Source organism: Heterodontus francisci, unplaced genomic scaffold (genome assembly GCF_036365525.1).
Source record: "Heterodontus francisci isolate sHetFra1 unplaced genomic scaffold, sHetFra1.hap1 HAP1_SCAFFOLD_492, whole genome shotgun sequence".
Lineage (NCBI taxonomy): Eukaryota > Metazoa > Chordata > Chondrichthyes > Heterodontiformes > Heterodontidae > Heterodontus > Heterodontus francisci.
Window position 1 is genome coordinate 898,640 of NW_027140618.1, and position 17,162 is coordinate 915,801.

Sequence of the window (17,162 nt, forward strand, 5' to 3'; positions counted from 1 at the left end):
CAACTGTTGAACTCCTGACAAACTTCAAATAACATTTACAAACTAGCAGTCTGTGGTTTCCATAATCTCTGGGCGGACACTCAAATCCCTTGAAAACGGTAATCAGAAATAAATTGCTTTACTAATGATAACAATTTACTGAATTATGCGCATTGATCATTTTCCACATTCAGACGGCCACAGGAAGGTCTTTTAATTGAGTCAGTTCGAGGAGCTGCTGCTTCTCCGACCAACACTACTTTTACAGGAATTATGTAGTGCAGCGATAGATGGCGGTCTTGTTCAATTCATACAACACCATCATCACCGCTGCAGCTTATAATCTGCTTCTCACCAGATAAATAGAGGGACTCATCATTCCAATAGATACAGTGTAAAATGATGCAAGATCACATCAACGTTTAATTTTACAATGTAGCCCAGTCTTTGTGAATTTATCTACATTAAATCAGGAAAAGAGATGTGAAAGAATCAGCCTGAAGCTTAGTTCCATCGCCAGAGCTCAGAAGCAGCATCAGACACACACAGAATGAAATAATATTTAATAAGTTATAACTAACTATTATATGGAAATCCAAGTTAAACTGTGCCATGTTATTGTGGAGTAAGTACATTGCAGTGTCTCCTTGCAACACTGAGACCAGGAGCTGTCTCAGTATCAATCACTGAAACCACATTCATAACAACGTTCCAGTACAGGTTAGTTCCACAACATGAAACTGTAAACAATCCTGACTGTCAGATTCCTGCTCTTAGCTAAAACAACTTTTCTAATGAATTCAGATCAGAAAATAATGCTGTGGCATTACCATGTTTGGATAAACAAATATCATTAAAGGAATAATGCAGCTTCGGCAAATTTGAAAGAGCAGAGTCTGAGGCTGTTCTATCATTGAACCGCTGGAAGAGAACAGCGGTTCTATAAAACAAACAGTGTGAAAAATATGCCAAGTACAAAAACAAAGTTAACACCGTTTGACACCAATGACAGATGATATAAGAGCTTACCAGGAATTCCAACAGCTGCAAGAATAGGAATATAAATGTATTCTATCTCATCGAGTGCTGCACGTCCTGTGCCTGTGAGAACCAACAACTTCTGTTGGTGTGGAACCAAGAGCCACAGAAGGCACTCTGAGCTGATCCATTCCATTTGGCCCTGATTTATACAGCAGATGAGACTCCACTGACACGGTTATAAACGTGATCATTGCTGTGAGAGACACTCACTTAAACAAAGGCATTATATCAGCAACTTTGATTCGGATATAAATAATATGGTGGATAAGACACAAACATCTCAAAGTCCAGGATCTCGAGCAGAAATAAAGCTGGAAGCTTCGTTCAATACATGCCGCGTCACACAATAATAAGAGGTATCATTTACAGTTTTGATCCGGTTGTTTTGATCATTTTCAATCCTGACGAATCAATTTTACATCTTATTCATTTCTCCGCAGTGTATACTGATCCACGGGCACGAGCTGAGCAGTCTCATTCTGTTCTTTCAGATTCCCACGTAAAATATGAAGTTTGAGTTTCTGATACGGTGAGGGTTAAAGGTCACGTTTAGGATTGCCGAGTTATCACTGTGGGTGATATCAGGCGATGGACATTGAAAGTGCCCCATTCATACTTCCTTCACTGCTATGTCACTTCAAATGGTGATCTGGTTACTGCACATTGTTTAATGGTTCCGGTGAAATAAGAACTGTGTCCCCTCATGATTACATTCCTGCAGTTCACGCCTGACCAGCTACCCAATCTCCACCTTCCAACAATGCCAACTGATCCAAAATTCTGCTGTCCATGTCCATCCGCTCTCTCATCAGCCTCGCCCCCACTGACCCACATTGGCTCTCAGTTCCGAAATGCATTAAATTTAAAAGTTCCATCCATTAATTTGAAGGGCTGATTTAATTTGAGTCACTTTATTAGTCTGAGGGGCAGTATTAATTTGAGGGGCTACATTGGATGGAAGGTCTATGCCAGAGTGAGGGGCATCAGTCGTTTGCGGGACTGCAATAGTTTGAGGGCCTGCATTGGTTTGAAGGACTGCTTTATTTTGAGGGACAGCATTAGTTTGAGTGATTGAACATTAGAACATAATAACATGAGAAATAGGACCAGGAGTCGGCCATTCTGCCCCTCATGCCTGCCCCGCCATTCAATATGATCATGACTGATCTGCCCCAGACTGCAACTCCTCTTTCGGGCCAGCTCCTCATAGCCCTCAACTCCCCGATTTTTCTATTAACCTCCTCTATAAATGCTTTCAGTGATCAAACCTCCACAACTTTCTGGGGTAGAGAATTCCAGACATTCATCAGCCTCTGAGAGAGGAGTTCCACCGCATCTCAGTTTTAAATGAGTGTCCCCTTATTCTGTAGCTATGACCCCTAGTTCGATATTCTCCCACTCGTGGAAACATCTTCCCAACATTCACCCTATCAAGCCGCTTCAGAGTCTTGGACGTTTCAATCAGATCACCCCTCATTCTTTTAAGCACTCTTGAATAAATGCATAACCTGTTGATCCGTTCTTGATAAGTCAACCCCTTCATTCAGGAATCAGCCCAGTGAATCTCTTTTGAAATGCCTCCAATGCCAGTACATCCTTTTTAAAATCGGGGATAAAAACTGTGCACAATACTCCAGTTGCGACCGCCCCAACACCCTGTACAGTTGTGACAAGACTTCCCTATTTTTAAACTCCAAACTCCAAGCAATAAAGGCCAAAATTCAATTTGCCTTCTTAATTCCTTGCTGCACCTACATGCTAACTTTTTGTGTTTCATGCACAAGAACACCAAGATTCCTCTGTGCAGCACTTTTTTGGAGTCTATCTCCATTGAAATAATAGTCTACCTTTCGATTCTTCCTACCAAAGTGCACAATCTCGCACTATTCTACATTAAAATCCATCTGCCAAAATGTTTTCCACTCACTCAGACTATAAGTGTCTCCTTGCAGATTCCTTGCCGCTCCACCTAATATTGTATCATTAGCAAATCTGGTTATAGCAAAGATCTGCCTCCTCCTCCATGTCATGAATATAGATAGTAAATAATTGAGGCCCGAGGACTGATCCTTGTGCTACACCACTAGATATGTCTTTTTAACCTGAAAAAAGACCCATTCATCCCGACTCTCTGCGTTCCGTGAGTTGAAAAATCCTCAATCCATGCTAACAGATTACACTCAATACCGTGTCAGAATCTTTTATGTGGCACCTCATCGAATGGCTTCTGGAAATCCAAATATACGACATCTAGCGGTTTCCTTTATCAATTCTGCTTGTTATGTGCTCAAGGAACTCCAAAAAATGTGTCAAACATGATTTCCCTTTCACAAAACCATGTTGACTCTTTCTGATTGCGATAAACATTAATAAACGTTTTAGCTTTTAATTTTAGAGATACAGCACTGAAACAGGCCCTTCGGCCCACCGGGTCTGTGCCGACCATCAACCACCCATCTAAACTAATCCCACACTAATTCCATATTCCTACCACATATCCCCACCTGTCCTTATATTTCCCTACCACCTACCTATACCCGGGGCAATTGCTCATGGCCAATTTACCTACCAACCTGCAAGTCTTTGGCTTGTGGGAGGAAACCCACACAGACACAGGGAGAACTTGCAATCTCCACACAGGCAGTACGCGGAATTGAACCCAGGTCGCTGGAGCTGTCAGGCTGCTGTGCTAACCACTGCGCCACTGTGCCGCCCTTAAACGTCATGCGACTTCTTCCTTAATGATGGATTCTAGCATTTTCCCAATGACCGAAGTTTGGCAGACAGGCCGAAAATTTCCTGCTTTTAGTTTCGCTTCTATATTGAACAGAGGCGTCACTTTAGCGGTTTTCCAACTAATTGCTTTAGCTTGTGGGGCTGTATTAATTTGAGGTGCATTATTTTGAGGGGCCGCATTAGTTTTAAGGCTGTGTTCATCTGAAAGACTGCATTATTTTGAGGGGCTGCAATAGTTTGAGGGACAGCATTAGTATGTGGAGTTACTTTAGTTTGAGCGGCTGTATTATTTAGAGGGGCTGCATTAGTTTCCAACCTGCATTAATTTGAGAGGCTGCATTAGCTTGAAGGACTTTATTAGTTCGAGCAGTTACTTTAGTTTGTGGGTTTGTATTAGTTTGAGGGGCTGCATCAGTTTGAGGGACTGCGTTAGTCATAGAGTCATGGAGTCATAGAGTTATACAGCATATAAGCAGACCCTTCGGTCCACTGTCTCTGTGCCAGCCATCAAGCCAATCTATTCTAATCCCATTTTCCAGCACCTGGCCCGTGGCCTTGGATGCTATGGCTTTTAAAGTACTCATCTAAATGTTGCTTAAATATTATGAGGTTCCTACCTCTACCACTCTTTCAGCCAGTGTGTTTCATATTCCAACCACACTCTAGGTGAAAACAAAAATCCTCAAATTCAACCAAACCATCTGCCCCTTCCCTTAAATCTATGCCTCCTTGTTATTGACACCTCTGTTAAGGTACAAGATTTATTTCTATCTACCCTATCTATGCCCCTAACAATTTTGTATACCTCAATCAGTTCCCCCCTCAGCCTTCTCTGCTCTAAGGAAAATAACCCCCAGCCTATTCCGTCTCTTTTCATAGCCGAAATGCTTCACCCCAGGCAACATCCAGGTGAATCTCCTTTGCACCCTCTCCAGTGCAATCACATCCTTCCTATAGTGTGGTGACCAAAACTGTACACGGTACTCCAGCGGTGGGCTAACCAGAGTTTTAGACCGTTCAATCATTGCTTCCGTGCTCTTATATTCTATGCCTCGGCGAATAAAGGCAGGTATTCCATATGGCTTCCTAACTATCTTATAGACCTATGCTGCTGCCTTCAGTGATTGAAGAACAAGTACACTAAGGTCCCTCTGACGGTTTGTACTTCTTAAGCTCCGACAAACCATTGTATATTCCATTGACTTGTTAGTCCTCCCAAAATGCATCAACTCACACTTCCCAGGATTAAATTCCATTTGCCGCTGCGCTGCCTATCATACTGGCCCATCCATATCGTCCTGTAATCCATGCCTTTCCTCCTCACTAAGAAATCACCAATTTTAGTGTCATCTGCGAACTTACTGATCATACCTCCTATATTCTCATGTAATTCATCACTGGACACTACAAACAGTAAGGGTCCCAGCACCTATGCATGTGGTACACCACTAGTCACAGGCTTTCCCGCAAGAACAACACAACTATCACCCTCGTCCCATTGCCAAGAAGCCAATTTTAGATTCAATTTGCCAAATAGCCTTGGAGCTCATGGGCTCTTACCTTCTTGAACAATCTTACATGCGGGACATGAACAAAAGCCTTACTCAAATCCATGTCGCCTACGTCGACTGCTTTACCCTCATCTACACAAACAGTCACCTCCTTGAAAAATTATATCAAATTAATTAGACATGATCTCCCCTTGACAAAGCCATGATGACGACCCTTGATTAATCTCGAAGTGGAGACTAATCCTGTCCCTCAGAGTAATTGCCAATAGTTTCGCGACAACTGACGTCAGACTCACTGGTCTGTAATTACTTGATGTATCCCTACTACCCTTCTTGAATAATGGTACGACATTCGCTGTCCTCCAGTCCTCTGACAATTCGCCTGCTTGAGGATTTGAAAATTTATGTCAGAGTTCCTGCAATCTCCTCCCTTGCATCACATAGGAGCCTGGGATACATCTGGCCATGGCCTGGGGATTTCTCCACATTTACTCCCGCTAAAATAGCTAATACCTCCTCTCTTTCATGCTGATTTGTTCAAGTAAATCGCGACCCCTCTCCCTGATTTCTACACCTGCATCGTCCTTCTCCACAGTGAGCATAGATGTAAAGTAATCATTTAAAACCTCACCTGCTCCACATGCAGATTGCCACCGTGGTGCTTAAGGTGCCCTACTCTTTCTCTCATCATCCTCTTGCCCTTAATGTGCTTATGAAAGGTCTTGATACTTTCCTTTATCATGCTCGCTAGCGTGTTTTTATGCCCCCTCTTCGCTCTTCTAATTACTTTTTTTTAAGTACGCCCCTACAGTTTCTATACTCCTCTATGGCCTTCTCTGTCTTCAGCCAGCCAAGTCTGCCATAATCCTCCTTGTTTGCTTTATCCAATCTTCGAGATCCCTTGATATTCAGGGTTTCTGGACTTAATTGCCATACCATTCAAATTTACGGAAACATGTTGGCCCTGAACTCTCACTACTTCCTTTTTGAATGACTCCCACTGGCCTGATGTAGTCTTTCCTACAGGTATTGTCTCCCTGTTCACTTCGGCCAGCTCCTGTTTTATCATATTGGATTCGGCCTTCCCCCAATTCTGCACCTTTATTTCCAGCCCATCTTTGTCCGTTTCCATAACTACCTAAGATCTTACATAGTTATGGTCAAAATCCCCGAAATGCTGCCCCACTGACACTTCCACCACTTGTCTGGTTTCATTCCCTAAGATTAGGTCCAATGCCGCCCCTTCTCCTGTACGATTTTCTACATGCTGGCTCAACAAGCTCTCTTGGCTTTAAGAATTCCGCACAATTTAAGACTCTTGCACTAAGACTATCCTGGTTAATATTGGGGAAGTTGAAATCCTCTCGTATTATTACCCTATTATTTTTACAACTCTCTGAGATTTACCCACGTATCTGCTCCTCTATCGCCCCCTGACTGTTTGGAGGCCTGTCGTGCCATCCCAGCAAAGTGTTTGCTCCCTTTTTGTTTATAAGTTCTACCTGTATGGCCTCATTTGATGAACCATCTGAGATATCATCCCTCCTCACCGAAGTAATTGAATCCTTCACCAATAGTGCAATGCCACCTCCTCTTTTGCACCCCCTCTGTCACGCCTGAAGATTCTATATCCTGAAATATTTAGCTGTCAGTCCTGCCCTTCTCTCAACCATGTCTTTGTGATAGTAATAATAGAGTATTCCCATGTGTTAAATAAGGCCCTCAATTTAGCTGCCTTATTTGTTAGACTCCTTGCGTTAAAATAGATGCAGTCTAGCCTTGCACTATTCACTTGTGCCTGAACAGATCTATATTTGCACTTCCTTCCAGATTGACTTATTTTCCCTTCTATATATGGCTGTGCATCACGTCCTACTGTGCCTCCACTCTTTCTCCCACACCCCTGCCAAATTAGTTTAAACCCCCGCCCCACAACAGCACTAGAAAACCTCGCTGCAAGGATTTTGATGTCATTCTGGTTCGGGTGCATTCCGCCCAACCTGCACAGGTCCTACCTTCGTCAGAAAGAGACCTAGTGATATAGAAATCTAAAACCATCTTGCACCATCTCTTCTGCCATGCATTCATCTGCTCTACACTCCTATACTCACTAGCGCGTGTCACTGGGAGTAATTAAGAGACGACAAACTTTGAGATCCTGCTCATTAGATTAGATTAGAGAGACAGCAATGAAACAGGACCTTCGGCCCACCGAGTCTGTGCCGACCATCAACCACCCATTTATACTATCCTACATTCCTGCCAAACATCCCCACCTGTCCCTATATTTCCCTGCCACCTACCTATACTAGTGACAATTTATAATGGCCAATTTACCTTGCAAACTGCAAGTCTTTTGGCCTGTGGGAGGAAAAGGGAGCACCCGGAGAAAACCCAAGCAGACACAGGGAGAACTTGCAAACTCCACACAGGCAGTACCCAGAATCGAACCCAGGTCGCTGGAGCTGTGAGGCTGCTGTGCTAACCACTGTGCCACTGTGTACTCTACTACCTAGCTCCCTAAATTCTTGTAGCAGGACCTCATTCTTCTTTCTATCTATGTCGTTTGTGCAAGTGTCAACCAGGACCTCTGACTGTTCACCCTTTCCCTTCAGCCACTCCGCAACTTCCTTGACCCGAGCACCAGGGAGGCAGCATACCATTTTGTGGTCACGTTTGCGGCCACAGAAACGCCGATCTGTACCCCGAAGATGGAATCCCCTATCACTGTTTCTCCGCCACTCTTTTTCATCCCCTCCTGTGCAGCTGCGCCACCCGTGGTGCCACAGACTTGGCTCTTGCTGCATTCCCCTGAGAAGCTATCTCCCCCTGCAGTCCCCAAAGCATAAGATAGAGAGGGAGATGCGACAAGAGGACTCCTGCATCATCTTCCTATTTCTTCTACTCTGTCTGGCGCTCACCCCTTCCCTTTCTGCTTGAGCACTCTTTACCTGCTGTGTGACTACCTCATTGAACGTGCTATCCACGATGATTTCAGCCTCGTGAATGCTCCTCCGGCTCCCCAGCTGCTGCTGCAGATCTGAAATGTGGATTTCGAGTAGCTGCAGCTGGAGGCAATTTCTGCACACGTGTTCGCCATGGACAGTGGAAGTGTCCCTGTCTTCCCACATTGCACAGGAGAAGCATTTCACGCTGCCGAGCTGTCCTGCCATGACTAAGCCTTGATTTACCTCCTTAACTTACTCAAAAATTAGAGATTATTTACAGTAGGGATCTTGATTCCCTAAACAAGCACTACCTGCTCTCTATATAATGTGGGCCTTCCCTTTCTCTTCATCTTTATTACTAACCCAACTATTTACAGATACTCCCCAACAGCATTTCCTCACCAACCGATCACCTTGCAGCTTTCCTGTGAGAGAGAGAGAGAGAGAGAGAGAGAGAGAGAGAGAGAGAGAGAGAAATTAAAAGGAAGGAGGAGAGAGAGAGAGAAGCTGTGAGGAAACCGTGGACAAACATAAAGTGAGGGGGCAGGCAAAGAGTAAATTAAAGGGGCAGGGAGAGAAAAATTGAGAGGTTGATGGAGAGATTGAGATGGCTAAGGAAAGAGAGAGACCGGGAGAAGTTGAGGGAGAGAGAGTAAGTGAAACATGCCGGTGATGGAGCGAAAGTGAGAGGAGCAGGGAGAGCGAGAAAAAGTGAGGGGGGTGGGGCGTCACATTATTAGCCGACGGCCGAAGATCACCTAGACGGGAATTTGGGTTAAAAGTGTAAAACTTGGGCTACATAATGCCTCCTGAAAAGGTTTAATTAAATTTAAACCATAAATTATCTTTCTTTCGTTGGGAAAGGTCACTTCTTTAATCCTGTCTGGTTTGGAAGTGATGCTGTTGAATTTTCTTCTTGTTTTATGTATGCAGCTCACAGAGATGGCGGCCACTGAGGGCAAGGAGACCGGCTGGGCCACCATTGTTGACATGGAGGATCTCCAAGAACAGAAGAGTGACCTAAACTAGCGCTGTCCTCCAACAGCGCCAGAAGGAGCAACAAGCCATCCAGCTGCAGCAGCCAGATTATTCTGTTTGTTTCAAATACAATTTTAAAAATATGTCACTGTAATTTTGAGAATCTATTCCTGACATTCTCTCATTCCAGTCTTCACCTGTGAAAAAAGACAAGGGGTCTTCACAGGCTATTCTCCATGAAAGTCTGTGCGAATGAGTCCTGGTACTCCCTCAATGGCATCAAGCTTCGAAGTTCCTTCGTCAGAAGGGCAGGAACTGCTTCAAGAGAGCACAGAACCATCTTTTCAAGGGCTAATTAAACATGAGAAATGAATGCTTGCTTTCCCAGTGGCATCAACATCCTGCAAATTAATCTATACAGTTAAAAAAAAAATCCTTTTTCAGCGTGTTTGAAAGACGCTGCTCAGTTGCTTTGATATGTGCCGCAATATGCATTCAGGGTCACTGAGTACGTACGTTTGGCTTACGATGGATACACATATCGATCTGATAGTGAAACTGAATTTGAGCAGGTGGGTGAATAATCCCCATCTCAAGTCCTACTTCAGCTCAACTGCTGCTGAAACCCTAATCCATGCCTTTGTTTTGTTTAATTCTCTCACTGGATGTCGCGTCACAGGCTAGGCAGCATTTATTGCCTATCCACTCTTGCCCTGGAGAAGGTGTTGATGAGCTGCACTCTTGAACCGTTGCATTCCATGTGTTGCATGTCTACCCACAGTGCTGTTTGGAACTAAGTTCCAAAACTTTGAACCAACGGTAGTGAAGAAAGGGTGATACAGTTCCAAGTCAGGAAGATGTGTGGTTTGGAGGGGAACTTGCGGGTGGTGGTGTTCCCATACATCTATTGCCTTTGTTGTTTGCGGTGCTAGACGTTATGGGTTTGGAAGCTGCTTTCCAAGGAGTCTTGGTGAGTTGCTGCAGTGCATCTTGTAGATGGGGGACAATAGATCAGCGTACACGCCGCGCCCCCCGTCATTACCTAGGCGCCCCGAGTAAGCTACTGATCCACTGGCAGACTAAATTCCAGGAGAAAATTAAAGGACTCGAAAATAGCCTCCTTGCCGGATACCAGTCACCCCAGAACCACCAGTCGCAACAATAAACAACCCTCTAGCTTTATAGCAATAGGTCATGCACTCCAAAACTTGCAACTTAAAGTTGATGGTTTAGCAGCCACCATGTGAAATCTCATTCGATGTCCTGCCACCCAACATTCCTTCAAAATCATTTGCCAACAAGAGACTATTATTGGAACTGAAGAAGCTGGTCTCTATTACATCAAGGGCTTTGACCAGCTGTGCTTCTCACCTCATGCTAAATACCGCCATGCTACATATGTCCAATCTAACATTGCGGATGCAGCAGACCTGTCATCAACCACGTTCTGTGACACAATTCGGGTGTGCTGTGCTCATATTGAAAACGTGTACAAGCCATCAGGTGTCAGTTGGGAAAAGCAGGTTCTGCCATTACTGCCTCACAGACACCTAAGTGCGAGACTTCAACAGCCACCACACTGACTGTGGTGGCATAGCATCTGACGCAGATGGTGGAGAGCTCATAGTGTGGATCTCCAGAAATCATCTAACACTAAGCACAACCCCAAGCAATGAGGAAATTACCATTCAGTCAGATTAAGTCGGAAATTTTCACCTGACCTGAGCTGTGTCAGTTCCCTTGATGATCACCCTCAACCAACACTGTGCCTTGTCCTGGACGACTTCCCACATAATCAACTCAGACCATCGTTCATTTACATTGAACTTTGCATTCCAGTCATCAACAGTGCAAGGCAGATCACACAATCACAGAATAATACAGTGCAGAAGAGGCCGTTCGGCCGCTGGAGTCTGCACCGATGCATTAAAGACATCTGACCTGTCTACCAAATCCCATTTGCCAGCACTTGGTCCATAGCCTGAATGTTATGACGTTCCAAGTGCTCAGCCAAGTACTTTTTAAAGAATGTGAGGCAACCCGCCTCTACCACCCTCCCAGGCAGTACATTCCAGATCGTCACCACCCTCTGGGTAAAAAGGTTCTTCCTCAAATACCCCTTAAACCTCCTGCCCCTCACCGTAAACTTGGGTCCACTCGCAACTGACCCTTCAACTAAGGGTAACAGCTGTTCCTTATCACCCTGTCCATGCCCCTCATAATCTTGTACACCTCAACCAGGTCACCCCTCAGTCTTCTCTGCTCCAGCGACAACAACCCAAGATTATTCAATCTCTCTTCATAGCTTAAATGTTCCATCCCGGGCAGCATTCTGGTGAATCGTCTCTGCACCCCGTCCAATGCAATCACATCCTTCCTATAATGTGGCGAACAGAATTGCACACAGTACTCCAGCTGTGGCCTTACCAAAATTCTATACTACTCCAACATGACCTCCCTCCTTTTGTAATCTATGCCTCGATTGATAAAGGCAATTGTCCCATATGCCCTTTTCACCACCCTATTAACCTGCCCTTCTGCCTTCAGAGATCTATGGACAAACAGGCCAAGGTCACTTTGTTCTTTGGAACTTCCCAGTGTCAGGCAATCCATTGAATACTTCCGTGTCACATTACTCCTTCCAAAGTGTATCACCTCACACATTTTAGGGTTAAATTCCATCAGCCACCTTTCTGCCCATTTGACTATCCCGTCCATATCTTCCTGTAATCCAAGACACTCTTCCTCACTGTTAACCACTCTGCCAATCTTTGTGTCATCCGCGAACTTACTGATCCTACCCCCCATATAGTCATCTATGTCGTTTATGTAAATGACAAACAATAGGGGACCCAGCACATGTCCCTCTGGGACGCTACTGGACACTGGCTTCCAGTCACTAAAACAGCCGTCTGTCATCACTCTCTGTCTCCTACAGCTAAGCCAATTTTGAATCCAGCTTCTCAAGTTACCCTGTATCCCATGTACACTTGCTTTCTTGATAAGTCTCCCATGTGGGACCTTGTCAAATGCTTTGCTGAAATCCATGTAAACTGCATCAACTGCACTACCCTCATTTACACGGCTGGTCACAAGCTCAGAAAATGCAATCAAATTTGTTAGGCATGACCTCCCTCTGACAAAGCCATGCTGACTATTCCTGATCAAATTTTGCCTCTCCAAGTCTGGAGATGGATTCCCTCCTTCAGAATTTTCTCCAATAGTTTCCCTACCACTGACGTGAGACTCACTGGCCTGTAGTTCCCTGTCTTATATCTACTAGCTTTCTTAAATAGTGGGACCACATTAGTTGTTCTCCAGTCCTATGGCACCTCCCCCGTGGCAAAAGAGGAATGAAAAATTTGGGTCAGAGCCCCTGCAATCTCCACCCACGCCTTCCACAGCATCCTGGGACACAAATCGCCGGGACCTGGAGATTTGTCCACTTTTAAGTCTGCCAAAACCTCCAATACCTTGTCGCTCCCTATGACAATTTGTTCAAGAACCTCACAGTCTCTCTCTCTCTCTCTCTCTGACTTCCATATCTACATCCGCATTCTCTTGGGTGAAGACAGATGTGACGTTTTCGTTCAACACCCTACCAGATGTAATGGAAATTCCATAAAGCAGATTGGCAAACATACAGCGAGGAATTGGACGGCATCATTGTAACTATATCTATCAATAATATACCTACTGAAGCAATATATAAGCACTTCAGTGATGCCATTCTGAAAGCTGCTTGCACAGCCATGCCTCGGAGCTACCTATCCATCTACACCAAATATGAATCATCAGGTGACCCTGATTTAATAGCCCACCTCATGGAGTCTCTCAGCGTCACGCTAGAGGGGTGCAAATGACAGCAGGGCTAATTTTCACTCCTTGCAGTGCTGGAGCCTGATCAGCCACCTCGGAGCAGCCCAAAATTTAACTGTATTAAATCGTCCATCAGTCAGTCCGAACCAAATTGTTTGTCATTCTTGTTCCTTCTCGCGATGGCACCATTGGTAAAGAAATAACAATAAAAAAAGAAAACACATCAGCTCTCATGAGCTGAAAATACGATGCCAAAATCATGCAGAACATGCAGTCTTCATGCTTTCAGAATAAAGAACTGTAGAAAGTATTAAAGGGCCTGAACTGTCCCAAAGCAGCGGGATATGACAACATTGCACCAGAATTCATGAAATGACTTGGTCATGTGCTCGTGTCCAGCTCATCCAGTTTTACACAGGAAGCATCAGCTCCAAATCACTCCCGATGGTGTGGCATTTTATAAAAAAAAAATCATTGCCATTCCAAAATGCGGAAGAAATCTCACAGTGGCGGCCAGCTATCGACCAATTTCACTACGTTCTGTTTGCTTTAAGATTCATGCGTGTCCTTTCCTACAATACATATCTCCAGAAGTAGAGAGCATCCTTAATGTCAACCATTCTGGTTTCCATAAGGAGCGCAGCACATGTGAACATGTTCTGGCACGCACCACATACATTAAAATTGGATTCCAAATGATATTAAAGACTGTCACACAGGAACTCACAGCTGCCTGTGATATAGTGTGGCACTGTGGCCTGCTCCTCAAGCTGTCCATAATTCTTGCAACCTGTGTCGGGACAGTCGCTGAAACATTCCTTCCAGACAGACGATTTGGACTTCAGATTGTACAAGGGAAAAGTGAGTAGAGAAGACAGGTACACGGAATACCACAGGGTACAGTACTTGCCTCAAAGCTGTTCAACATTTATACAAATGGCCTGCCAACAACTACGTCTCGCAAGTTCATCTATGCTAATGACATCTTTTGCACCACCTAAGCTAAATGCTTCTGCACCCTCGACCAGATCCTTAATGAAGATATCGCAAAGTTGATGGACTGCTACAGCAAATGACGTTTCACAGTGAATCACCCTGAAAGCATTTGTATTCGTGTATTCCCCCTCCACAGAGCCATTAGGAAAAAAATAATTACATGTATACATGGATGGTCAGAGACTAAAGCATGATTTTAATCCAATATATGTCTAAGTTATTCTAGATTGGACTATGTTCTTCCGGGAGCACCAGACAATAAAATAAAAAAACAGCAACAAAGGACAAATCCAGAAACAAACTATTGAACAAACTTGCTGGATCTATGTGGGGCGTTGCTGCCTGAGCACTCTGGAGCTCACCAGCAGTGTACGGTGCACCATGTGTAGCACAGATGATCACACACAAATTCAAATGACCATTAAATTGAAATGCCGCAATGCACACGATAAGTGGAACCCTCCACTCTATACGTTTTCCTCTGGCTTTCTGATCTCATAAACATCACTCGCCCACATATTCAACTACTGAAGAAAACCTACTATCTTGTTGAAATCATCCGTGCTGTACCTCACTTATCACTCTATAATGACATTTTCAATCCACTGACTTCCCACCTTCCATCGTGGCGCCCCATATGCAGCAACCTTGCTGAGCAAGATCTACCAGCAGATATCCTTTTGATCAAGGACTGGGAAACAGGGGAAATCACCAGCAAGTTCCCTGTGACAAACCTTATGTGGCAAATCCGGCTTTCATCTACCATGGCGAGAGTGGTCCTTGCTAAACAGGTTCAGCACTGGCCAGGGCCCCTGCACATCCAACCTCGGTCGCTTCGGCCTCAGTACAAATACCTTCTGCTTTTGTGGAAACACGTAAACAATGCTGCACATTAATGAGACCTGTGCATCAACAGAATAAATGGCGGACTAATAACCTCAAAATCACAGCATCACAGTGGTGCAGTGGTTAGCACTGCAGCCGCACAACTCCAGCGACCCGGGTTGGGTTTTGGGTACTGCCTGTGCAGAGTTTTCAAGTTCTCCCTGTGACCACGTGGGTTTCTGACGATGCTCCGGTTTCCTCCCACAGCCAAAGACTTGCAGGCTGATAGGTAAATTGGCCATTGTATATTGCTCCTAGTGTAGGTGGTAGGAATATTGAGGGAAGGTGAAGATGTGGTAGGGAATATGGGATTCATGTAGGATTAGTATAAAATGGGTGGTTGATGGTCGGCACAGTCCCTGTTTCAGCGCTGTGTCTTTCAGAATATGGGAGGCTATTGATTGGTTCGGGGTGTCTTCATTCCATAACAATAAAAATAATCTTGTTGATTGTACATATTGAAGCCATTGTGCGTTGTTGGTGGAAAGAATGAACGTTCAAGGCGATGGATGGGTTGCCAATCAAGTGGGCCATCTGTCCTCGACGGTGTCAAGCGTCTTGGGTGTTCTTGGAGATGCGCCAATCTAGGCAAGTGAGGAGTATTCTATCACACTCCTGACTCTGCCTTGTAGGTGGTGAACAGGCTTTGGGGAGACAGGAGCTGAGTTACATTCTGCAGAACTCCTAGCCTCTGACCTACTCTTTTAGCCACTGTGTTTATGTGACTGGTCCAGTTCAATCTGTTCAATCGTAGCCCCAGTGTGTTGATACTGGGGGATTCAGCGATGGGCATGCTATTGAATGTCAAGGGGTGATGGTTGGATTATCACTTCTTTGAAATAGCCATTGCTTGGCACTTGTGTGGCAGAGATTTAACTTGTCACTTATCAGTGCAAGCCTGAATAATGTACAAGTCTTACTACAGATGGACACGAAATGTTTCAGTATTACAGGAATCACAAATACTGCTGAACAATGCGCAATCATCAGCAAACTTCCCCACTTCTGCTCTGATGATGGATGCAAGGTCATTCATGAAGCAACTGAAAATGATTTGGCCTAGGATATTATCCTGAGGAACCCCTGTAGTGATGTCCCGGGACTGAGATGATTTATTTCCACACTGACCACCCCAACCCCCACAACGCCCCCATGTCTGCAACAGCCTCCAGCCCTGCAACACATCTAACACTCTGTGAGCTGTTCCAACTTTACATCCCACCATATCTCTGTTAATTCTTCCAGCCCTTTCAACCATCCCTAACTCCTCCACCTTCTCGAATGCTTCAAATCCTCCATAATCACAGAAACCTCTCGCAGCTCCCAACTCCTCCATATCTCTGTAACGTCCTCCAACTCCTAAAACTCTGCTTATCTACGCAGTCTCCGCCAGCCCCAACAACTCCCTTTATTCCTGGAATATCCCGCAATCCTTACAACTCTCCTAGATCTCTGTGCTTCTCTAATTCGAAAACCTCAAAGAGCCCGCACCAACACCATTATCTAACTTATGGGTTGGGGATAACAAGAGAGAGATTGAGAGAGAGATGGCACTGAGCAGAATGGGGAAAGGAAGGGAGATGCACTCATAAATGGGTCGCCAAACATGGAACAATTAATAATCAACTTACACGGGAATATTTCCAACATCTTTTATTTTTAAGACGCTTTTCCTTCTAAGAAGATGTGAGGAACTAAGAATTGATCCAGTGGAGCTGGAGGAGAGATTCTGTCTGCTGGGCACCCGGCTGCTCTCAGTTGCTTAGTTTATTCATTAATTGAATCATTGATGTGACTGGATATTTCACCGTGCTTCTGAACTGCTCCCTGAACTTGGACTGAGTCACCACATAAATAAATGTATTTGTGCAGCAACTTAACGACCGCAGCATATATCCAAATCTTTGAAAGATATATTCAGAATCGTTGTAATCTCCGGGATCTGATCCTGTGATAATATAGTATAAGAATTGTATAATATACACCAACCATAGAAGCATGAAGCTGAAAGATGTGGTGAAAAGTAAAATTACAGATTTTCGTCTACTTTCCATCTCTGGGTCACTGCGATTCTTTCCCTTGCTCTGACCTCTCAGTCCCTTACGAACTCGACTGGCCATTAAAATGTGTCTGACTGTCAGAGCGTTGAGCAACAAAATTAAAGCGAATGGGAGCAATGGGGTTAAAACCGTATCAAACCAGTCAAGTACCACCCATCCAGGATCAGTATAATAGTTTGACTTTAAAGCACAGTACCATGGTATATGGT